We start from the raw sequence: 24,590 nt of genomic DNA on the forward strand, positions 1-24,590 counted from the left end.
AAAGAGAGAGATGTGTGTGGGGTGTGTGTGTGGAGTGTGTGTGTGGGGTGTGTGTGTGGGGTGTGTGTGTGGGGTGTGTGTGTGGGTGTGTGTGTGTGGGGTGTGTGTGTGGAGTGTGTGTGTGTGTGGGTGTGTGTGTGGAGTGTGTGTGTGGGGTGTGTGTGTTGTGGGGTGTGTGTGTGGGGTGTGTGTGTGGGAGTGTGTGTGTGGGTGTGTGTGTGTGGGGTGTGTGTGTGGAGTGGTTGTGTGTGGGGTGTGTGTGTGGAGTGTGTGTGTGGGGTGTGTGTGTGTGGGGTGTGTGTGTGGGTGTGTGTGTGGAGTGTGTGTGTGGGGTGTGTGTGGAGTGTGTGTGTGGGTGGTGTGTGTGTGGGGTGTGTGTGTGGGGTGTGTGTGTGGGGTGTGTGTGTGGGGTGTGTGTGTGGGGTGTGTGTGTGGAGTGTGTGTGTGGGGTGTGTGTGTGGGGTGGTGTGTGTGGGGTGTGTGTGTGGGGTGTGTGTGTGGGGTGTGTGTGTGGAGTGTGTGTGTGGGGTGTGTGTGTGTGGGTGTGTGTGTGGGTGTGTGTGTGGGGTGTGTGTGTGGGGTGTGTGTGTGGGGTGTGTGTGTGGGGTGTGTGTGTGGGTGTGTGTGGGGTGTGTGTGTGGGGTGTGTGTGTGTGGAGTGTGTGTGTGGGTGTGTGTGTGGGGTGTGTGTGGGGTGTGTGTGTGGGGTGTGTGTGTGTGGGGTGTGTGTGTGGGGTGTGTGTGTGGGGTGTGTGTGTGGGTGTGTGTGTGTGGGTGTGTGTGTGTGGAGTGTGTGTGTGAGTGTGTGTGTCGGGTGTGTGTGTGGGGTGTGTGTGTGAGTGTGTGTGTCGGGTGTGTGTGTGGGGTGTGTGTGTGGGGTGTGTGTGGGGTGTGTGTGTGGGGTGTGTGTGTGGGGTGTGTGTGTGTGGGGTGTGTGTGGGGTTTGTGTGTGTGGGGTGTGTGAGTGTGTGGGGTGTGTGTGTGTGGGGTGTGTGTGGGGTGTGCGTGGGTGTGTGTGTGGGGTGTGTGTGTGGGGTGTGTGTGTGTGGGGTGTGTGTGGGGTGTGTGTGGGGTGTGTGTGTGTGGTGTGTGTGTGGGTGTGTGTGTGTGGGGTGTGTGTGGGGTGTGTGTGTGTGGGTGTGTGTGGGGTGTGTGTGTGTGGTGTGTGTGTGGGGTGTGTGTGTGGGGTGTGTGTGTGGGGGTGTGTGTGTGTGGTGGTGTGGTGTGTGGGGTGTGTGTGTGGGGTGTGTGTGTGGGTGTGTGTGTGTGGGGTGTGTGTGTGGGGTGTGTGTGTGGGGTGTGTGTGTGGGGTGTGTGTGTGGGGTGTGTGTGTGGGGTGTGTGTGTGGGGTGTGTGTGTGGGGGTGTGTGTGTGTGGGGTGTGTGTGTGGGGTGTGTGTGTGGGGTGTGTGTGTGGGTGTGTGTGTGGGGTGTGTGTGTGGGTGTGTGTGGGGTGTGTGTGTGGGGTGTGTGTGTGGGTGTGTGTGTGGGGTGTGTGTGTGGGGTGTGTGTGGTGTGTGTGTGGGGTGTGTGTGTGGGGTGTGTGTGTGGGGTGTGTGTGTGGGGTGTGTGTGTGTGGGGTGTGTGTGTGGTGTGGTGTGTGTGTGGTGTGTGTGTGTGGGTGTGTGTGTGGGGTGTTGTGGGGTGTGTGTGTGTGTGTGGGGTGTGTGTGGGGTGTGTGTGTGGTGTGGGTGTGGTGGGGTGTGTGTGTGGGGTGTGTGTGGGGTGTGTGTGTGGGGTGTGTGTGGGGTGTGTGTGTGTGTGGTGTGGTGTGTGGGGTGTGTGTGTGGGGTGTGTGTGTGTGTGGGGAGTGTGTGTGGGGTGTGTGTGTGGGTGTGTGTGTGGGGGGTGTGTGTGTGTGTGGTGTGTGTGTGGGTGGTGTGTGTGTGGGGTGTGTGTGGGGTGTGTGTGTGTGGGGAGTGTGTGTGGGGTGTGTGTGTGTGTGGGGTGTGTGTGTGTGGGAGTGTGTGTGGGTGTGTGGTGTGGGGTGTGTGTGTGGGGTGTGTGTGTGTGTGGTGTGTGTGTGGGGTGTGTGTGTGGGGTGTGTGTGTGTGGTGTGTGTGTGGGGTGTGTGTGTGGGGTGTGTGTGGGTGTGTGGTGTGTGGGTGTGTGTGTGTGGGGTGTGTGTGGGGTGTGTGTGTGGGGAGTGTGTGTGGGGTGTGTGTGTGGGGTGTGTGTGTGTGGTGTGTGTGTGGGGTGTGTGTGTGGGTGTGTGTGTGTGTGGTGTGTGTGTGGGGTGGTGTGTGGGGGTGTGTGGGGTGTGTGGGGGTGTGTGTGGGGGTGTGTGTGTGGGGTGTGTGTGTGGGGTGTGTGTGTGGGTGTGTGGTGGGTGGGTGTGTGTGTGGTGTGGTGTGGGGTGTGTGTGTGGGGTGTGGTGTGTGTGTGGGTGTGTGTGTGTGGGTGTGTGTGTGGGGTGTGTGTGTGGGGTGTGGTGTGGGGTGTGTGTGTGGGTGTGTGTGGGGTGTGTGTGTGGGGTGTGTGTGTGTGGGGTGTGTGGTGTGGGGTGTGTTGGTGTGTGTGTGGGGTGTGTGTGGGGTGTGTGTGTGGGGTGTGTGTGGGGTGTGTGTGTGGGTGTGTGTGTGGGGTGTGTGGTGTGGGGGGGTGTGTGTGGGGTGTGTGTGTGGGGTGTGTGTGTGTGGTGTGTGTGTGTGGTGTGTGTGTGGGGTGTGTGTGTGGGGTGTGTGTGTGGGGTGTGTGTGTGGGGTGTGTGTGTGGGGTGTGTGTGTGGGGTGTGTGTGTGGGGTGTGTGTGTGGGGGTGTGTGTGTGGGGTGTGTGTGTGGGGTGTGTGTGGGGTGTGTGTGTGGGGTGTGTGTGTGGGTGTGTGTGTGGGTGTGTGTGTGGTGTGTGTGTGGGGTGTTGTGTGTGGGGTGTGTGTGTGGGTGTGTGTGTGGTGTGTGTGTGGGTGTGTGTGTGGGGTGTGTGTGTGGGGTGTGTGTGTGGGTGTGTGTGGTGGGGTGTGTGTGTGGTGTGTGTGTGTGGGGTGTGTGTGTGGAGTGTGTGTGTGGAGTGTGTGTGTGGGTGTGTGTGTGTGGTGTGTGTGTGGGGTGTGTGTGTGGGGTGTGTGTGTGGTGTGTGTGGGGTGTGTGTGGGTGTGGTTTGGGTGTGTGTGTGTGGGTGTGGTGTGGGTGTGTGTGTGGGGTGTGTGTGGGGTGTGTGTGGGGTGTGTGTGTGGGGTGTGTGTGTGGGGTGGTGTGTGGGGTGGTGGTGTGTGTGTGGGGTGTGTGTGGGGTGTGTGTGTGGGTGTGTGTGTGGGGTGTGTGTGGGGTGTGTGTGTGTTGTGGGTGTGGTGTGTGTGTGGGTGTGTGAGAGGAGCAGGTTGTGTTGCCAGCTGCTCCTGCTCCTGCTGCTGTGGGGAGAGAGAATTGCAGACGGAGTGAATACACATGCTGAAGATGGGCTGCTGAGATTTTAGTGTTTTTAGTGTCTAAAGTGGGGAAAAAAAAGTTTCATTTCATTTCAATTTTTAAAAAAGGTTTTAAAATTAAATTTAGTTCTAGTTAAGTTAGTTTAGTTTAAGTTTAGATTAGTCTCGACAAAGTAGAGAAGGAAAAGACCGCCAGAAAGACTACCAAAAAAAAAACCCAGAGGAAAATAGAGGAAAAAAAAAAGCCAAAGCAAAAAAAAAAAAAAGAAACAAGAGAAGAACTACACAAACCAGTGAACGGCAGCCACACGGGGCTTCAGCAGCGGTGGTTGAGTCGGCGGCATCGGGACCGAGTTCGAGGAGGCGAGGTGACTCGGGCCGCAGCCACCAGCGGTCCAGCAACCGGCACAGCCGAGGGGACTCGGGCCGCATCCCAGAAATCGGCACAGCCGAGGAGATCCGGAACGCAGCCCGGCAATCGGCACAGCGGAGAGGACTCGGGCCGCATCGCAGAAATCGGCACAGCCGAGGAGATTCGGAACGCAGCCCGGAATCCAGCAATCAGCACAGCCGAGGGGACTCGGGCCACAGCCAACAATCCAGCACGGGAAAGGCCCGAGGAGCCAGGCCAGCAGGCACAGAGACCTCTGAGGAGAAGGAGAGCAACCAGAAGGCTCGCAACCAAGACCGTGAGTACAGGGCCCAGGGAGGGAGGCCCAGGGAAAGGCCCGAGGAGCCAGGCCGAAACAGAGGCCCAGAGACCTCTGAGGGGGAGGGGAACAGCCCGAAGGCACCGGGAAACAGTGGCTCACAGACTCAGACCTGAGAAGGGTGAACCCAGGAGCCGAGGCCCAGGGACCACGGGGTCGGAGAGGGGGACCGGGAAAGTTCGCGAACAGGGAGAGGGTAACACCAAACCCGGGGCCCCAGAAAAGCTTATTCTAAGATCAACAATACTTTACCAAAAATGAGCGAATCAGAAGATCCACAGCAGCCCCGCTTCCAGATTCCCCCCAACACCACAAAAAAAGCTATAAAAGCGATCAAGCATGCTCAGATGAGAGAAAAACCAGAAACTCTCTTTACTGACTGTTACAACAATGGGACAAAAAGTAACCTCATATTCTACTCAGATCAGCCAGCGGCTTGGATCAGAGCAATAAAATCACACTATACCAGTGTTAAGCTAAAAAATACCGCAAATGGGTCCATAATGAAAATTAACACACCAGGAGACAGTTCAATCACGACTGTCAACGCGTACAATACCGGAACAATATTAGTGCAAGGCAACCTCGACAAATTTGCAACGGCCTTCAGGACACTGAAAAGATCAACTACGAGGGGAATGAACAGCCCCAGAGTGGCCCGCACTCCCCCCAACATTGACAACTTACCAGGAGAAAATCTGCATGGTCAAGGGATGAACGAGCCACACAGTTCAAACCAGACACTAACCCCGGGGAACCACAGCCACACGATACAACTGACAAACCCCAGCATAACTACCACGGAGGAAGCCACACATAGTTCCCCTACCATTCCCAGCCCACCAAGAGAAGAGCAGCATAGCCAGGAAGTGAGTGAGCCTTCCAGGGCCGACCAGCTTAGCCAGGAAGTGAGTGAGCCTTCCAGGGCCGACCAGACACATACCCCGGGATCACACAGCCAGATACAACCAAAAGATAAATTTTATCAATTAGAGATAGAGATGGTTAAACTTAGAGAGGAGGTCCTCAAATTGAATGACAAACAAAAGCAGGAGAGGGAGAGACACAAGAGAGAGCTGAATAGACTTGATAACCAGGTGAATCTACTTAAGAATCAGGTGAAAGAGCTGCAGGAAAAAGAAGAGAGCCATAGAGGAGAGAAAACACCATTAGACCAGCAACCAGAGACTAGAGATAAGACAAGACAGAGCCGGACGGAACGGCTGCACTCCCACACGGAACAAAAGCAACAGACACACAATACAAGGGGTGCCACACAGACCGACCAGCATGCTGACTCGCAATCTTCCCCCACCACCATGGAACCACAAGCGAGCCGCTCACAAGAGGTACGCACACACCAGACACCCCAGCCCAGCACACACACTATGAGTCCAGGCGAAAGCCACCAGACAGTAAACACAAACAAGGCTGACGTCGTAATACTCATAGACTCAAATGGGAAATTTCTATGGGAGAAAAAGCTCTTCCCTAGAAGTAAAGTAGAAAAGATTTGGTGCCCAACAACAGACAGAGCCATGGGATGGCTGACCAAAGCCAGATTAGGCTCCCCCCAACACATAATACACACGGGCACAAATGACCTAAAGGCCAAACAGAAAGAGGTAGCAACATCGCTCAGAGCAATGATTAGGAAGGCAAGCAGTACATTTCCAAACACTAGAATCACTGTTTCCACAATATTGCCGAGAACAGACTTCAACAACAACACAATTCATGAGATAAATGCCAGCATAGCAACAGAATGCGAATCAAACCACAACGTACACCTGGCCCAACACCCCACCCTCGATGAAGAATGTCTTTACGACCACGTCCACATCCAAAGGCAAAAAATATCGATCTTTGCTAAAGCCCTGAAGGACGTCGCTTTTAACCGGGTCCATACCCAGACTCCAAGAGGACCCCCCCCCGACCACCAGAGATCAGCGGGGTACATATCAGGAACACTACAAAGACCACCACCACACCAACCGAGACCGGAGAGGATCCCCATGCAAAACAACATTATCAGACCTGCACCACTCCTGTCCCACAGGGGAATAGGACCGCTACCAGCCAGACAGAGGGAGAGATGCACAGGACGTACGCAATACCTCAGACAGAAACAATCCATTAAGAGACAATAAGCAGATGTGCAGCAGCATCTACTTCCGCCTTATGGATCAAGGACTAATTAATAGAAAGAACTGTAACCAAATTGTATTAACTTTTGTAGACAACTGGGGTGATCTTTTTTTTCCCCACACTTAGACACGACAAACACGTACCACTCTTTAACCTATCATAGAAAAAGATAAAACTTAACATGAAATCCTTATATATTTCGACCTGGAATATCCAAGGTCTACGCTCTTCACTGCGAGAAGTGAAGAGTAGGACCCCAGAGTTCATAGAGGAAACTAAAGATCTAGATATTATAATTTTACAGGAAACTTGGTATAAAGGAAAAGGACACACCGGCTGTCCCCAAGGGTACACTGAGCTAGTGGTCCCCTCCAATAAATTACCAAGTGTAACCCAAGGCAGAGACTCCGGAGGCATACTGATCTGGTTTAAAACAGAACTTAAGAATTACATCAAATTTATAAAAAAGGGCGAAAACCATATGTGGCTCAAACTTGAGAGGGAGATTATCTCAAACACCCAAGATGTTTACATTTGCGCACTTTATATCCCTCCAATCGATTCCCCGTACTACAAAGAGGACACCTTCTCCAACATGGAGGGGGAAATTATCCAATACCAGGCCCAGGGGAACGTGTTGATCTGTGGGGACCTCAATTCAAGAACGGGCGAAGAACCAGACTTCACCAATAATCAGGGAAACAATTACGTATTCGGGAATAACCACTTTGACATCCCTTCCCTTCCATACAGGCATAACTGCGACAAGCAGTCAAATACCAACGGTAAACAGCTACTACAGCTCTGTCGAAACCTGGGTCTGTACATTGTCAATGGTAGGTTCATAGGAGACCTCCTAGGAAGATCGACCTACTGCTCACCTCTTGGCTGCAGCACAGTAGACTATATGATTACAGACTTGGACCCATCCTCTTTCAGAGCATTCACAGTCAAACCACAAACAACACTGTCAGATCACAGTCAAATTACTATGTTTCTCAAAAAGACAGAAACAAACAACATAGAAACACAACCCAGTAAACTGTACAACACCAAAAAATCGTACAGATGGGCCAAAAACGACACGGAAAAATACCAGAAAACAATTAGCAATGCATCAACTCAAGCTCTCTTAGACACCTTTCTGGATAACATATACACTCACAATAAAGAAGGCGTAAACCGGGCAGTTAGTAAACTAAACAATATTTTTGATAATTTGGCAACAAATGCAAACTTGAAAGCTCGCAAGAACAAACCCAAAACAAAAAACTATGAAAAATGGTTTGACCATGATTGCCATAACATGAGGAAAAAACTTAGAAAACTATCAAACCAAAAACACAGACATCCAGAAAACGAGGAATTACGCCTTACTTATTGTCAGACGCTAACACAATACAGAAACACACTCAGGACCAAAAAAGAGCAATTTATTAAGAATACACTCAGCTCCATGGAGGAATCCATTGAGTCGAATTGTTTCTGGGACAACTTGAAAACACTACACAAAAAACAACACGACGATTTGTCCATTCAAAATGGGGACACATGGGTAAACCACTTTGAAAAATTATACCAGAAAAACACACTAGGACCAGAGCAACACCAAATACGCAAAAAACTTGAAAAGCTTGAAATGGCCATAAAAGATAACCAAAACCCGCTAGACGCCATAATAACAGAAAAAGAACTTCTTGAAAAACTCAAGGACCTGCGACCAGGAAAAGCTTGCGGGACAGACGGCATACTAAACGAGATGATTAAACACGCAGACGACAAACTGAAACTGGCTATCCTAAAACTCTTCAACTTGGTTCTGAGTGTCGGTTATTTCCCTGACATCTGGAACAAAGGACTCATAACACCCATATACAAAAGTGGGGACAAAATCGACCCAAACAACTATCGAGGCATCTGTGTAAACAGTAACCTGGGGAAGGTATTCTGTAGCATCATAAACAAAAGACTTATAAACTTCCTTGAAGAGCACAATGTCTTGAGTAAAAGCCAAATTGGATTCCTGCCAAACTATAGAACATCCGATCATATCTTCACCCTACAGACCCTAATTGACAAACACGTTCACCATAACAAAAGCAAAATCTACGCATGCTTTGTAGATTTCCAGAAGGCTTTCGACTCCATCTGGCATGATGGTTTATTCCTGAAACTTATCGAAAGCGGGGTAGGAGGGAAAACATATGATGTAATTAAATCAATGTATACAAACAATAAATGTGCAGTTAAAATTGGAGACAAACAAACAAAATACTTCCCACAGGGGCGGGGGGTGACGCAGGGCTCGCCAATCTCACCGACACTCTTTAATATTTACATTAATGGATTGGCAAAACTACTTGAACAATCTACAGCACCCGGCCTCACCCTATATGAATCCAAGGTTAAATTCCTCCTCTATGCCGACGACCTGGTTCTGCTGTCACCAACTAAGGAGGGTCTACAGCAGAACCTGGACCTGCTGGAGTCGTACTGCCAGACTTGGGCCCTGACAATAAATCCCCAAAAAACCAAAGTCCTTGTGTTCCAGCAAAGATCCAAACAACATGGACCCACAATAAATTTCACAGTAGGAACAACCAAAATTGAACAAACCACTCACTACACATACTTGGGCTTAAAAATCAGTTCTACGGGAAACTTCAAACTGGCTGTGAATGAACTGAAAGAGAAAGCAAGAAGGGCTTTCTATGCCATCAAAAAATCAATCCAAATAGAAATCCCAATTAGCATTTGGCTCAAAATTTTCAAATCAGTAATTGAACCAATTGCACTCTATGGCAGTGAGGTCTGGGGACCACTAACACAACAAGATTTTGCAAAATGGGACAAACACCCAATTGAGATCCTACATGCGGAATTCTGTAAAAGTATCCTCCGGACTCAAAGGAAAACAGTAAACAACGCATGCAGGGCGGAACTAGGCCAATACCCATTAATAATCACTATCCAAAAAAGAGCCACCAAATTTTGGAATCACCTACAAATGAGCAACCCCCAATGCTATCACTACGACGCCCTGAAATGCCAAGAGCTGACCATAAAGAAGAATACCCTCAGTCAACTAGTCCTGGGACTCAATAAAGTAACTAATAACAATACTAACAATAACCAGCCCCAGGACAGTGACAGGGTAACACAAAGAATTCGACCCAACACAATCGTCGCTAAGCAAAAGGAAAAATATCTGTCATATTGGGCAGAAACAACAAAAACCCAAAGCAAACTCAATTGCTACTTGGCCCTAAACAGACAATACAACATAGCTGATTACCTGACCATGGTAAAGGATAACAAACTGAGAAGAACCTTGACAAGGTACAGACTTAGCGAACATAGCCTAGCGATCGAAAAAGGCAGACACAGGCAGACCAGGCTGCCAAGAGAAGACAGGATATGCTCTCACTGCAGTCAGGGAGTAGTTGAGACAGAGATGCACTTCCTCACAGCCTGTGGAAAATATCAGGGCATCAGAGAGAATTTCTATCAAAAATTCTCACAAATATGCCCTGAATTCAGAAATCTGACTGACAACCAAAAACTCCCATTCCTACTGGGGGAGGAGAGAAGCTGTGTAACACTGGCGGCACACTATGTTACAGCTTGCCATGAACAGAGGGACAACCAGTAAACTAAGACAAGAGTATATATAAACAAGGCGAAAATATATTTATAAACTCAGGGATATACCTGTTTATACACTGTATGAATGGAACCGCGTTTATGTGTTCAACCATAAATGTATTTTGATGCTTTGGCAACATAAGATGTACCTTATCATGCCAATAAAGCGATTTGTATTGTATTATTGTATTGTGTGGGGTGTGTGTGTGTGGGGTGTGTGTGTGGGGTGTGTGTGTGTGGGGTGTGTGTGTGGGGTGTGTGTGTGGGGTGTGTGTGTGTGGGGTGTGTGTGTGGAGTGTGTGTGTGGGGTGTGTGTGTGGGGTGTGTGTGTGGAGTGTGTGTGGGGTGTGTGTGTGGGGTGTGTGTGTGGGGTGTGTGTGTGGAGTGTGTGTGTGGGGTGTGTGTGTGTGGGGTGTGTGTGTGGGGTGTGTGTGTGGGGTGTGTGTGTGGGGTGTGTGTGTGTGGGGTGTGTGTGTGGGGTGTGTGTGTGGAGGGTGTGTGTGGGGTGTGTGTGTGGGTTGTGTGTGTGGAGTGTGTGTGTGGGGTGTGTGTCTGGGGTGTGTGTGTGGAGTGTGTGTGTGGGGTGTGTGTGTGGGGTGTGTGTGTGGGATGTGTGTGTGTGGGGTGAAGGCTTTGTGTCTTAATGCGAGGAGCATTTGTAATAAGGTGGATGAATTGGCTGCGCAAATAGAAGTAAACAAATATGATTTGGTTGGGATTACGGAAACGTGGCTCAAGGATGGCTAAGACAGGGAACTCAACATCCAGGGGTATTCGATATTCAGGAAAGATAGGCAAAAAGGAAAGGGAGGAGGGGTAGCATTACTGGTTAAAGAAGGGATTAACACAATTGTAATGAAGGATATTAGCTCTGATGATGTGGAATCTGTACGGGTAGAATTGAGAAATACTAAGGGGAAAAAAACATTAGTGGGAGTGGTATATAGACCTCCAAACAGTAAGGCGGAGGTTGGGGATGGCATTAAAAGGGAAATTAAAGAAGCGTGCAATAAGAGCACAGCAGTCATCATGGGTGACTTTAATCTACATATAGATTGGGCTAACCAAATTAGTAACAATACTGCGGAGGAGGAATTCCTGGAGTGTATACGGGATGGTTTCCTGGACCAATATGTCGAGGAACCAACCAGAGATCAGGCCATCTTAGACTGGGTATTATGTAACGAGAAAGGATTAATTAGCAATCTTGTTGTACGAGGCCCCTTGGGTTGGAGTGATCATAATATGATCGAATTCTTCATTAAGATGGAGAATGAAGTAGTTGACTCAGAGACTAGGATCCTCAATTTAAATAAAGGAAACTACGATGTTCTGAGGAGCAAGTTGGGTAGGATTGATTGGGGAATGGCACTCAAAGGGTTGATGGTGGATAGGCAATGGCAAACATTCAAAGACCGAATGGATGAACTACAGAAGTTGTTCATCCCAGCTTGGCATAAAAATAAAACAAAAAAGGTGATTCAACCGTGGCTAACAAGGGAAATTAGGGATAGCATAAGATCCAAGGAGAGGACATATAAATTGGCCAGAAAAAGCAATAATCCGGAGGATTGGGAGCAGTTTAGTATTCAACAAAGGAGGACAAAGGGATTAATTAAGAAAGGGAAAATAAAATATGAGAGTAAGCTTGCAGGAACATAAAAACTGACTGTAAAAGCTTTTATAGATATGTAAAGAGAAAAAGATTGGTGAAGTCAAGCGTAGGTCCCTTACAGTCAGAATCGGGGGAATTTATAATGGGGAGCAAAGAAATGGGAGACAAACTAAATACATATTTTGGTTCTGTCTTCACAAAGGAGGACACAAATAACCTCCCAAAGATGTCAGGGAACATAGGGTCTGATGAAAGGGTGGACTGAAAGAAATCAGTATTTGTAGGGAAATGGTGTTAGGAAAATTGATGGGACTGAAGGCCCATAAATCCCCAGGGCCTGATAATCTACACCCCAGGGTACTTAAGGAAGTGGCCCTAGAAATAGTAGAAGCATTGCTGGTCATCTTCCAGAACTCAATAGACTTTGGAACAGTACCCATGGATTGGAGGGTAGCTAATGTTACCCCACTATTCAAAAAAGGTGGCAGAGAAAAAGCGGGGAATTATAGACCGGTAAGCCTGACATTGGTAGTGGGGAAAATGCTAGAGTCCATTATAAAAGATGTAATAGCAGAGCACTTGGAAAGCAGTGACAGGATCGGACAAAGTCAACATGGATTTACAAAAGGTAAATCATGCTTGACTAATCCACTGGAATTTTTTGAGGATGTAACTGGTAGAATAGATAAGGGAGAACCAGTGGATGTGGTGTATTTGGACTTTCAGAAGGCTTTCGATAAGGTCCTGCATAAGAGGTTAGCGTGCAAAATTAAGGCACATAGGATTGGGGGCAAGGTATTGACTTGGATAGAGAACTGGTTGGCGGACAGAAAGCAAAGAGTTGGAATAAACGGGTCGTTTTCCGAGTGGCAGGCAGTGACTAGTGGGGTACCGCAAGGATCGGTCCTAGGACCCCAGCTGTTCACAATATATATATTAATGATCTGGACGAGGGAATTGGATGTAATATCTCCAAATTTGCAGATGACACAAAGCTGGGTGGGAGGGTATGCTGTGAGGAGGATGTCGTGAAACTCCAGTACGATTTGGACAGGTTGGGTGATTGGGCAGAAACATGGCAAATGCACTATAATGTGGATAAATGTGAGGTTATCCACTTTGGTGGCAAAAACAGGAAGGCAGATTATTATTTGAATGGCAATAGATTGGGAGAAGGGGAAGTGCAAAGAGACCTGGGTGTTCTTGTGCACCAGTCGCTGAAGGTAAGCATGCAGGTGCAGCAGGCGGTTAAGAAGGCAAATGGTATGTTGGCCTTCGCAGCAAGAGGGTTCGAGTACAAGAACAAGGATGTCTTGCTGCAGTTGTACAGGGCCTTGGTGAGACTGCACCTTGAGTACTGTGTGCAGTTTTGGTCACCTTACCTGAGAAAGGACGTTCTTGCCATGGAGGGAGTGCAGCGAAGATTCACCAGGCTGATACCTGGGATGGCAGGAATGACGTACGAGGAGAGATTGTGTCAATTGGGCTTGTACTCACTGGAGTTTAGAAGATTGAGAGGGGATCTCATCGAAACCTATAAAATTCTGTCAGGTCTGGACAGACTAGATGCAGAAAGGATGTTTCTGATGGCCGGGGAGTCCAGAACCAGGGGTCATAGTCTAAGGATAAGGGGTAAGCCATTTAGGACTGAGATGAGGAGGAATTTCTTCACCCAGAGAGTGGTGAACCTGTGGAATTCTCTGCCACAGAGGGCGGTGGAGGCCAGTTCATTAAATATATTCAAGAAAGAGTTGGATATATTTCTTGAGGCTAAAGGGATCAAGGGATAGGGGGAGAAGGCAGGGACAGGGTACTGAATTTGGATGATCAGCCATGATCTCATTGAATGGTGGAGCAGGCTCGAAGGGCCGAATGGCCTACTCCTGCTTCTATCTTTCTATGCGTGTGTGGGGTGTGTGTGTGGGGGGTGTGTGGGTTGTGTGGAGTGTGTGATGTGTGTTGTGTGGGGTGTGTGTGTGAGGTGTGTGTGGGGGGGGTGTGTGGGGGGAGTGTGTGTGTGGGGTGTGTGTGGGGGCTGTGTGTGTGGTGTGTGTGTGTGGGGGGGGGTGTGGAGTGTGTGTGTGGGGTGTGTGTGTGGGGTGTGTGTGGGGTGTGTGTGTGGGGGGGGTGTGGGGGGTGTTTGTGGGGGGTGTGTGGGGTGTGTGTGTGGGGTGTTTGTGGGGGGTGTGTGTTGGGTGTGTGTGGGGTGTGTGTGTGGGGTGTCTGTGGGGGGTGTGTGTTGGGTGTGTGTGTGGGGGTGTGTGTGTGGGGGTGTGTGTGTGGGGTGTCTGTGGGGTGTGTGTGTGGGGTGTGTGTGTGGGGTGTGTGTGTGTGGGGTGTGTGTGTGTGGGGTGTGTGTGGGGTGTGTGTGTGTGGGGTGTGGGGTGTGTGTGGGGGGTGTTTGTGGGGGGGGTGTGGGGTGTGTGTGGGGGGTGTTTGTGGGGGGGGGGTGGGGTGTGTGTGGGGTGTGTGTGGGGTGTGTTTGTGGGGTGTGTGTGGGGTGCGTATGTGGGGTGTTTGTGGGGGGGGGTGTGTGCGGTGTGTGTGTGTGGGGTGTGTGTGGGGTGTGTGTGTGGGGGGGGTGTGGGGGGTGTTTGTGGGGGAGGTGCGGGGTGTGTGTGTGGGGTGTTTGTGGGGGGGGTGTGTTGGGTGTGTGTGTGGGGGTGTGTGTGGGGGGGGTGCCATAAAAGATAACCAAAACCCGCTGGACGCCATAATAACAGAAAAAGAACTTCTTGAAAAACTCAAGGACCTGCGACCAGGAAAAGCCTGCGGGACAGACGGCATACTAAAGGAGATGATTAAACACACAGACAACAAAATGAAACTGGCTATCCTAAAACTCTTCAACTTGGTTCTGAGTGTCGGTTATTTCCCTGATATCTGGAACAAAGGACTCATAACGCCCATATACAAAAGTGGGGACAAAATCGACCCAAACAACTATCGAGGCATCTGTGTAAACAGTAACCTGGGGAAGGTATTCTGTAGCATCATAAACAAAAGACTTATAAACTTCCTTGAGGAGCACAATGTCTTGAGTAAAAGCCAAATTGGATTCCTGCCAAACTATAGAACATCCGATCATATCTTCACCCTACAGACCCTAATTGACAAACACGTTCACCATAACAAAAGCAAAATCTACGCATGCTTTGTAGATTTCCAGAAGGCTTTCGACTCCATCTGGCATAACGGTTTATTCCTGAAACTTATCGAAAGCGGGGTAGGAGGGAAAACATATGATGTAATTAAATCAATGTATACAAACAACAAATGTGCAGTTAAAATTGGAGACAAACAAACAAAATACTTCCCACAGGGGCGGGGGGTGACGCAGGGCTCGCCAATCTCACCGACACTCTTTAATATTTACATAAATGGATTGGCAAAACTACTTGAACAATCTACAGCACCCGGCCTCACCCTATATGAATCCAAGGTTAAATTCCTCCTCTATGCAGACGACCTGGTTCTGCTGTCAGCTACTAAAGAGGGGCTACAGCAAAACCTGGACCTGCTGGAGTCGTACTGCCAGACTTGGGCCCTGACAATAAATCCCCAAAAAACCAAAGTCCTTGTGTTCCAGCAAAGATCCAAACATCAGGGACCCAAAATAAATTTCACAGTAGGAACAACCAAAATTGAACAAACCACTAACTACACATACTTGGGCTTAAAAATCAGTTCTACGGGAAACTTCAAACTGGCTGTGAATGAACTGAAAGAGAAAGCAAGAAGGGCTTTCTATGCCATCAAAAAATCAATCCAAATAGAAATCCCAATTAGCATTTGGCTCAAAATTTTCAAATTAGTAATTGAACCAATTGCACTCTATGGCAGTGAGGTATGGGGACCGCTAACTCAACAAGAATTTGCAAAATGGGACAAACACCCAATTGAGATCCTACATGCAGAATTCTGTAAAAGTATCCTCCGGACTCAAAGGAAAACAGTAAACAATGCATGCAGGGCGGAACTAGGCCAATATCCATTAATAATCACTATCCAAAAAAGAGCCACCAAATTTTGGAATCACCTACAAATGAGCAATCCCCAATGCTATCACTACGACGCCCTGAAATGCCAAGAGCTGACCATAAAGAAGAATACCCTCAGTCAACTAGTCCTGGGACTCAGTGAAGTAACTACTAACAATACTAACAATAACCAGCCCCAGGACAGTGACAGGGTAACACAAAGAATTCGACCCAACACAATCGTCGCTAAGCAAAAGGAAAAATATCTGACATATTGGGCAGAAACAACAAAAACCCAAAGCAAACTCAATTGCTACTTGGCCCTAAACAGACAATACAACATAGCTGATTACCTGACCATGGTAAAGGATAACAAACTGAGAAGAACCTTGACAAGGTACAGACTTAGCGAACCATAGCCCAGCGATCGAAAAAGGCAGACACAGGCAGACCAGGCTGCCAAGAGAGGACAGGATATGCTCTCACTGCAGTCAGGGAGTGGTGGAGACAGAGATGCACTTCCTCACAGCTTGTGGAAAATATCAGGGCATCAGGGAGAATTTCTACCAAAAATTCTCACAAATATGCCGATTTCAGAAATCTGAATGACAACCAAAAACTCCCATTCCTACTGGGAGAGGAGAGAAGCTGTATAACACTGGCGGCACACTATGTTACAGCTTGCCATGAACAGAGAGACAACCAGTAAACTAAGAAAAGAATATATATAAACAATGCGAATGTATATTTATACACTCAGGGATATACCTGTCTATACACTGTATGAATAGAACTGCGTTTATGTGCTAAACCATAAATGTATTTTGATGCTTTGGCAACATAAGATGTAACTTATCATGCCAATAAAGCGATTTGAATTGTGAATTGTGAATTGTGAGGGGGGGGGAGGAGAGAGAGTCCCAGTGTGAGGGGAGGGAGGGGAGAGAGGGTCCCAGTGTGAGGTGGGGGGAGAGAGGGTCCCAGTGTAGCATCATAAACAAAAGACTTATAAACTTCCTTGAAGAGCACAATGTCTTGAGTAAAAGCCAAATTGGATTCCTGCCAAACTATAGAACATCCGATCATATCTCCACCCTACAGACCCTAATTGACAAACACGTTCACCATAACAAAAGCAAAATCTACGCATGCTTTGTAGATTTCCAGAAGGCTTTCGACTCCATCTGGCATGACGGTTTATTCCTGAAACTTATCGAAAGCGGGGTAGGAGGGAAAACATATGATGTAATTAAATCAATGTATACAAACAATAAATGTGCAGTTAAAATTGGAGACAAACAAACAAAATACTTCCCACAGGGGCGGGGGGTGACGCAGGGCTCGCCAATCTCACCGACACTCTTTAATATTTACATTAATGGATTGGCAAAACTACTTGAACAATCTACAGCACCCGGCCTCACCCTATATGAATCCAAGGTTAAATTCCTCCTCTATGCAGACGACCTGGTTCTGCTGTCACCTACTAAAGAGGGGCTACAGCAAAACCTGGACCTGCTGGAGTCGTACTGCCAGACTTGGGCCCTGACAATAAATCCCCAAAAAACCAAAGTCCTTGTGTTCCAGCAAAGATCCAAACATCAGGGACCCAAAATAAATTTCACAGTAGGAACAACCAAAATTGAACAAACCACTAACTACACATACTTGGGCTTAAAAATCAGTTCTACGGGAAACTTCAAACTGGCTGTGAATGAACTGAAAGAGAAAGCAAGAAGGGCTTTCTATGCCATCAAAAAATCAATCCAAATAGAAATCCCAATTGGCATTTGGCTCAAAATTTTCAAATCAGTAATTGAACCAATTGCACTCTATGGCAGTGAGGTATGGGGACCGCTAACTCAACAAGAATTTGCAAAATGGGACAAACACCCAATTGAGATCCTACATGCAGAATTCTGTAAAAGTATCCTCCGGACTCAAAGGAAAACAGTAAACAATGCATGCAGGGCGGAACTAGGCCAATATCCATTAATAATCACTATCCAAAAAAGAGCCACCAAATTTTGGAATCACCTACAAATGAGCAATCCCCAATGCTATCACTACGACGCCCTGAAATGCCAAGAGCTGACCATAAAGAAGAATACCCTCAGTCAACTAGTCCTGGGACTCAGTGAAGTAACTACTAACAATACTAACAATAACCAGCCCCAGGACAGTGACAGGGTAACACAAAGAATTCGACCCAACACAATCGTCGCTAAGCAAAAGGAAAAATATCTGACATATTGGGCAGAAACAACAAAAACCCAAAGCAAACTCAATTGCTACTTGGCCCTAAACAGACAATACAACATAGCTGATTACCTGACCATGGTAAAGGATAACAAACTGAGAAGAACCTTGACAAGGTACAGACTTAGCGAACATAGCCTAGCGATCGAAAAAGGCAGACACAGGCAGACCAGGCTACCAAGAGAAGACAGGATATGCTCTCACTGCAGTCAGGGAGTAGTGGAGACAGATATGCACTTCCTCACAGCCTGCGGAAAATATCAGGGCATCAGGGAGAATTTCTACCAAACATTCACACAAATATGCCCTGATTTCAGAAATCTGAATGACAACCAAAAACTCCCATTCCTACTGGGAGAGGAGAGAAGCTGTGTAACACTGGCGGCACACTATGTTACAGCTTGCCATGAACAGAGGGACAACCAGTAAACTAAGAAAAGAATATATATAAACAATGCGAATGTATATTTATACACTCAGGGATATACCTGTTTATACACTGTATGAATAGAACTGCATTTGTGTGCTAAACCATAAATGTATTTTGATGCTTTGGCAACATAAGATGTAACTTATCATGCCAATAAAGCGATTTGAATTGTGAATTGAATTGTGTGGTGTGTGTGTGTGGGGTGTGTGTGTGTGGGGTGTGTGTGTGGGGGGTGTGAGTGGGGTGTGTGTGGGGTGTGTGTGTGGGGTGTGTGTGTGGGGTGTGTGGGGTGTGTGTGTGGGGTGTGTGTGTGGGGTGTGTGTGTGGTGTGTGTGTGTGGGGTGTGTGTGTGGTGTGTGTGTGTGGGGTGTGTGTGTGGGGTGTGTGGGGTGTGTGTGGGGTGTGTGTGTGGGGTGTGTGTGTGGGGTGTGTGTGTGGTGTGTGTGTGTGGAGTGTGTGTGTGGGGTGTGTGTGTGGGGTGTGTGTGGGGGGTGTGTGTGTGGGGTGTGTGTGTGGGGTGTGTGTGGGGTGTGTGTGTGGTGTGTGTGTGTGGGGTGTGTGTGTGGGGTGTGTGGGGTGTGTGTGGGGGGTTTGTGTGTGGGGTGTGTGTGTGGGGTGTGTGTGTGGGGTGTGTGTGGGGTGTGTGTGTGGGGTGTGAGTGGGGTGTGTGTGTGGGGTGTGTGTGTGGGGTGTGAGTGGGGTGTGTGTGGGGTGTGTGTGTGGGGTGTGTGTGGGGGGTGTGTGTGTGTGGGGTGTGTGTGTGGGGTGTGTGTGTGTGGAGTGTGCTTTGGCAACATAAGATGTAACTTATCATGCCAATAAAGCGATTTGAATTGTGAATTGTGAGAGGGGGAGGGGAGAGAGGGTCCCAGTGTGAGAGGGGGAGGGGAGAGAGGGTCCCAGTGTGAGGGGGGGGGAGGGGAGAGAGGGTCCCAGTGTGAGGTGGGGGGGGAGAGAGAGGGTCCCAGTGTGAGGGGGGGAGGGGAGAGATGGTCCCAGTGTGAGGGGGGGGAGGGGAGAGAGAGTCCCAGTGTGAGAGGGGGAGGGGAGAGAGGGTCCCAGTGTGAGGTGGGGGGGGAGAGAGAGGGTCCCAGTGTGAGGGGGGGAGGGGAGAGATGGTCCCAGTGTGAGGGGGGGGGAGAGGGTCCCAGTGTGAGGGGGGGGGGAGGGGAGAGGGTCCCAGTGTGAGGGGGGTGGAGGGGAGAGAGAGTCCCAGTGTGAGGGGAGGGAGGGGAGAGAGAGTCCCAGTGTGAGAGGGGGGGGGAGAGGGTCCCAGTGTGAGGGGGGGTGAGAGGGTCCCAGTGTGAGAGGGGGAGGGGAGAGAGGGTCCCAGTGTGAGAGGGGGAGGGGAGAGAGGGTCCCAGTGTGAGGGGAGGGAGGGGACAGAGGGTCCCAGTGTGAGAGGGGGAGGGGAGAGAGGGTCCCAGTGTGAGGGGAGGGAGGGGACAGAGGGTCCCAGTGTGAGGGGGGGGGGGGGAGAGGGTCCCAGTGTGAGGGGGGGGGGAGAGGGTCCCAGTGTGAGAGGGGGAGGGGAGAGAGGGTCCCAGTGTGAGGGGAGGGAGGGGAGAGAGGGTCCCAGTGTGAGGGGAGGGAGGGGAGAGAGAGTCCCAGTGTGAGAGGGGGAGGGGAGAGAGGGTCCCAGTGTGAGGGGGGGGGAGGGGAGAGAGAGTCCCAGTGTGAGGTGGGGGGGAGAGAGGGTCCCAGTGTGAGAGGGGGAGGGGAGAGAGGGTCCCAGTGTGAGAGGGGGAGGGGAGAGAGGGTCCCAGTGTGAGGGGGGTGGAGGGGAGAGAGAGTCCCAGTGTGAGAGGGGGGGGGGGGAGAGAGAGTCCCAGTGTGAGGTGGGGGGGGAGAGAGGGTCCCAGTGTGAGAGGGGAGAGAGAGTCCCAGTGTGAGAGGGGGAGGGGAGAGAGGGTCCCAGTGTGAGGTGGGGGGGGAGAGAGAGGGTCCCAGTGTGAGAGGGGAGAGAGAGTCCCAGTGTGAGAGGGGGAGGGGAGAGAGGGTCCCAGTGTGAGGTGGGGGGGGGAGAGAGAGGGTCCCAGTGTGAGGGGGGGAGGGGAGAGAGGGTCCCAGTGTGAGGGGGGGGGAGGGGAGAGAGAGTCCCAGTGTGAGAGGGGAGAGAGAGTCCCAGTGTGAGAGGGGGAGGGGAGAGAGGATCCCAGTGTGAGGTGGGGGGGGAGAGAGAGGGTCCCAGTGTGAGGGGGGGAGGGGAGAGAGGGTCCCAGTGTGAGGGGGGGGGGAGGGGAGAGAGAGTCCCAGTGTGAGAGGGGGAGGGGAGAGAGGGTCCCAGTGTGAGAGGGGGAGGGGAGAGAGGGTCCCAGTGTGAGAGGGGGGGGGAGAGGGTCCCAGTGTGAGCGGGGGGGAGGGGAGAGAGAGTCCCAGTGTGAGGGGAGGGAGGGGAGAGAGGGTCCCAGTGTGAGAGGGGGAGGGGAGAGAGGGTCCCAGTGTGAGAGGGGGAGGGGAGAGAGGGTCCCAGTGTGAGAGGGGGGGGAGGGGAGAGAGAGTCCCAGTGTGAGGGGAGGGAGGGGAGAGAGGGTCCCAGTGTGAGGTGGGGGGGGAGAGAGAGGGTCCCAGTGTGAGGGGGGGGGGGAGGGGAGAGAGAGTCCCAGTGTGAGGTGGGGGGGGAGAGAGGGTCCCAGTGTGAGGGGGGGGGAGGGGAGAGAGAGTCCCAGTGTGAGGGGAGGGAGGGGAGAGAGGGTCCCAGTGTGAGGTGGGGGGAGAGAGGGTCCCAGTGTAGCATCATAAACAAAAGACTTATAAACTTCCTTGAAGAGCACAATGTGTTGAGTAAAAGCCAAATTGGATTCCTGCCAAACTATAGAACATCCGATCATATCTTCACCCTACAGACCCTAATTGACAAACACGTTCACCATAACAAAAGCAAAATCTACGCATGCTTTGTAGATTTCCAGAAGGCTTTCGACTCCATCTGGCATGACGGTTTATTCCTGAAACTTATCGAAAGCGGGGTAGGAGGGAAAACATATGATGTAATTAAATCAATGTATACAAACAATAAATGTGCAGTTAAAATTGGAGACAAACAAACAAAATACTTCCCACAGGGGCGGGGGGTGACGCAGGGCTCGCCAATCTCACCGACACTCTTTAATATTTACATTAATGGATTGGCAAAACTACTTGAACAATCTACAGCACCCGGCCTCACCCTATATGAATCCAAGGTTAAATTCCTCCTCTATGCAGACGACCTGGTTCTGCTGTCACCTACTAAAGAGGGGCTACAGCAAAACCTGGACCTGCTGGAGTCGTACTGCCAGACTTGGGCCCTGACAATAAATCCCCAAAAAACCAAAGTCCTTGTGTTCCAGCAAAGATCCAAACATCAGGGACCCAAAATAAATTTCACAGTAGGAACAACCAAAATTGAACAAACCACTAACTACACATACTTGGGCTTAAAAATCAGTTCTACGGGAAACTGCAAACTGGCTGTGAATGAACTGAAAGAGAAAGCAAGAAGGGCTTTCTATGCCATCAAAAAATCAATCCAAATAGAAATCCCAATTGGCATTTGGCTCAAAATTTTCAAATCAGTAATTGAACCAATTGCACTCTATGGCAGTGAGGTATGGGGACCGCTAACTCAACAAGAATTTGCAAAATGGGACAAACACCCAATTGAGATCCTACATGCAGAATTCTGTAAAAGTATCCTCCGGACTCAAAGGAAAACAGTAAACAATGCATGCAGGGCGGAACTAGGCCAATATCCATTAATAATCACTATCCAAAAAAGAGCCACCAAATTTTGGAATCACCTACAAATGAGCAATCCCCAATGCTATCACTACGACGCCCTGAAATGCCAAGAGCTGACCATAAAGAAGAATACCCTCAGTCAACTAGTCCTGGGACTCAGTGAAGTAACTACTAACAATACTAACAATAACCAGCCCCAGGACAGTGACAGGGTAACACAAAGAATTCGACCCAACACAATCGTCGCTAAGCAAAAGGAAAAATATCTGACATATTGGGCAGAAACAACAAAAACCCAAAGCAAACTCAATTGCTACTTGGCCCTAAACAGACAATACAACATAGCTGATTACCTGACCATGGTAAAGGATAACAAACTGAGAAGAACCTTGACAAGGTACAGACTTAGCGAACATAGCCTAGCGATCGAAAAAGGCAGACACAGGCTACCAAGAGAAGACAGGATATGCTCTCACTGCAGTCAGGGAGTAGTGGAGACAGAGATGCACTTCCTCACAGCCTGCGGAAAATATCAGGGCATCAGGGAGAATTTCTACCAAAAATTCACACAAATATGCCCTGATTTCAGAAATCTGAATGACAACCAAAAACTCCCATTCCTACTGGGAGAGGAGAGAAGCTGTGTAACACTGGCGGCACACTATGTTACAGCTTGCCATGAACAGAGGGACAACCAGTAAACTAAGAAAAGAATATATATAAACAATGCGAATGTATATTTATACACTCAGGGATATACCTGTTTATACACTGTATGAATAGAACTGCGTTTGTGTGCTAACCATAAATGTATTTTGATGCTTTGGCAACATAAGATGTAACTTATCATGCCAATAAAGCGATTTGAATTGTGAATTGAATTGTGTGGTGTGTGTGTGTGGGGTGTGTGTGTGTGGGGTGTGTGTGGGGTGTGTGTGTGGGGTGTGTGTGTGGAGTGTGTGTGTGGGGGGTGTGAGTGGGGTGTGTGTGTGGGGTGTGTGATGTGTTGTGGGGTGTGTGGAGTGTGTGTGTGGGGTGTGTGTGTGGTGTGTGTGTGTGTGGGGTGTGTGTGTGGGGTGTGTGTGTGGGGTGTGTGTGTGGGGTGTGTGTGTGGGGTGTGTGTGGGGTGTGTGTGTGGGGTGTGAGTGGGGTGTGTGTGTGGGGTGTGTGTGTGGGGTGTGAGTGGGGTGTGTGTGTGGGGTGTGTGTTGTGTGTGTGGGGTGTGTGTGTGGGGTGTGTGTGTGGAGTGTGTGTGTGGGGTGTGTGTGTGGGGTGTGTGTGTGGGGTGTGTGTGGTGTGTGTGTGGGGGGTGTGAGTGGGGTGTCTGTGTGGGGTGTGTGTGGGGTGTGTGTGTGGGGGGTGTGGGGTGTTGTGTGTGTGTGTGGGGTGTGTGTGTGGGGTGTGTGTGTGGGGGGTGTGTGGGGGGTGTGTGTGGGGTGTGTGTGTGATGTGTTGTGTGGGGTGTGTGTGTGGGGGGTGTGTGGGGTGTGTGTGTGGGGTGTGTGTGTGATGTGTTGTGTGGGGTGTGTGTGTGGGGTGTGTGTGTGGGGGGTGTGTGTGGGGTGTGTGTGGGGGGTGTGTGTGGGGGGTGTGTGTGATGTGTTGTGTGGGGTGTGTGTGTGGGGTGTGTGTGTGGTGTGTGTGTGTGGGGTGTGTGTGTGGTGTGTGTGTGGGGTGTGGGGTGTGTGTGTGGGGTGTGTGAGTGGGGTGTGTGTGTGGGGTGTGTGTGTGGGGTGTGTGTGTGGGGTGTGTGTGGGGTGTGTGTGTGGTGTGTTGTGTGGGGTGTGTGTGTGGGGTGTGTGTGTGGGGTGTTGTGTGGGGTGTGTTGTGTGGGGTGTGTGTGTGGTGTGTTGTGTGGGGTGTGTGTGTGGGGTGTGTGTGTGGGGTGTGTGTGTGGGGTGTGTGCGGGGGGTGTGTGCGGGGGGTGTGTGTGATGTGTTGTGTGGGGTGTGTGTGTGGGGGGTGTGTGTGGAGTGTGTGTGTGATGTGTTGTGTGGGGTGTGTGTGTGGGGTGTGTGTGTGGGGTGTGTGTGGGGGGTGTGTGGGGTGTGTGTGTTGGGTGTGTGTGTGGGGGGTGTGTGGGTGTGTGTGGGGGGTGTGTGTGGGGTGTGTGTGTGGGGTGTGTGTGGGGTGTGTGTGTGGGGTGTGTGTGGGGTGTGTGTGTGGGGGGGGTGTGGGGGTGTGTGGGGGGGGTGTGTGTGGGGGGTGTGTGGGGGGTGTGTGTGTGGAGTGTGTGTGGGGTGTGTGTGTGGGGTGTGTGTGGGGTGTGTGTGTGGGGTGTGTGTGTGGGGTGTGTGTGGGGGGTGTGTGTGGGGTGTGTGTGTGGGGTGTGTGTGTGGGGTGTGTGTGTGGGGGGTGTGTGGGGTGTGTGTGTGGGGTGTGTGTGTGGGGTGTGTGTGTGGGGGGTGTGTGTGTGGGGTGTGTGTGTGGGGTGTGTGTGTGGGGGGTGTGTGTGGGGGGTGTGTGTGGGGTGTGTGTGTGGGGGGTGTGTGTGTGGGGTGTGTGTGTGGGGTGTGTGTGTGTGGGGTGTGTGTGATGTGGGGTGTGTGTGTGTGGAGTGTGTGTGTGGGGTGTGTGTGGGGTGTGTGTGGGGGGTGTGTGTGGGGTGTGTGTGTGGGGTGTGTGGAGTGTGTGTGTGAAAGGAGAGCGTAAATCAGGGACAGAATGACCGAGAGCTGCCCTCATGCAGCTCTGCCCCAGTCAAATGTATGACCAAA

The 24,590-nt window shown here is 50.2% G+C and overlaps 1 protein-coding gene across 1 annotated transcript in view; it reads right to left on the reverse strand.

Moving 5' to 3' along the window:
- LOC147114582 (guanine nucleotide-binding protein G(olf) subunit alpha-like) overlaps positions 1 to 24,590 on the reverse strand; it is a 573,882-nt gene that overhangs the window by 147,825 nt on the left and 401,467 nt on the right. The window lies entirely within an intron of this gene.

Source organism: Somniosus microcephalus, chromosome 7 (assembly GCF_052327205.1).
Source record: "Somniosus microcephalus isolate GS21.2 chromosome 7, FLI_Smic_1.0, whole genome shotgun sequence".
Classification (NCBI taxonomy): Eukaryota; Metazoa; Chordata; class Chondrichthyes; order Squaliformes; family Somniosidae; genus Somniosus; species Somniosus microcephalus.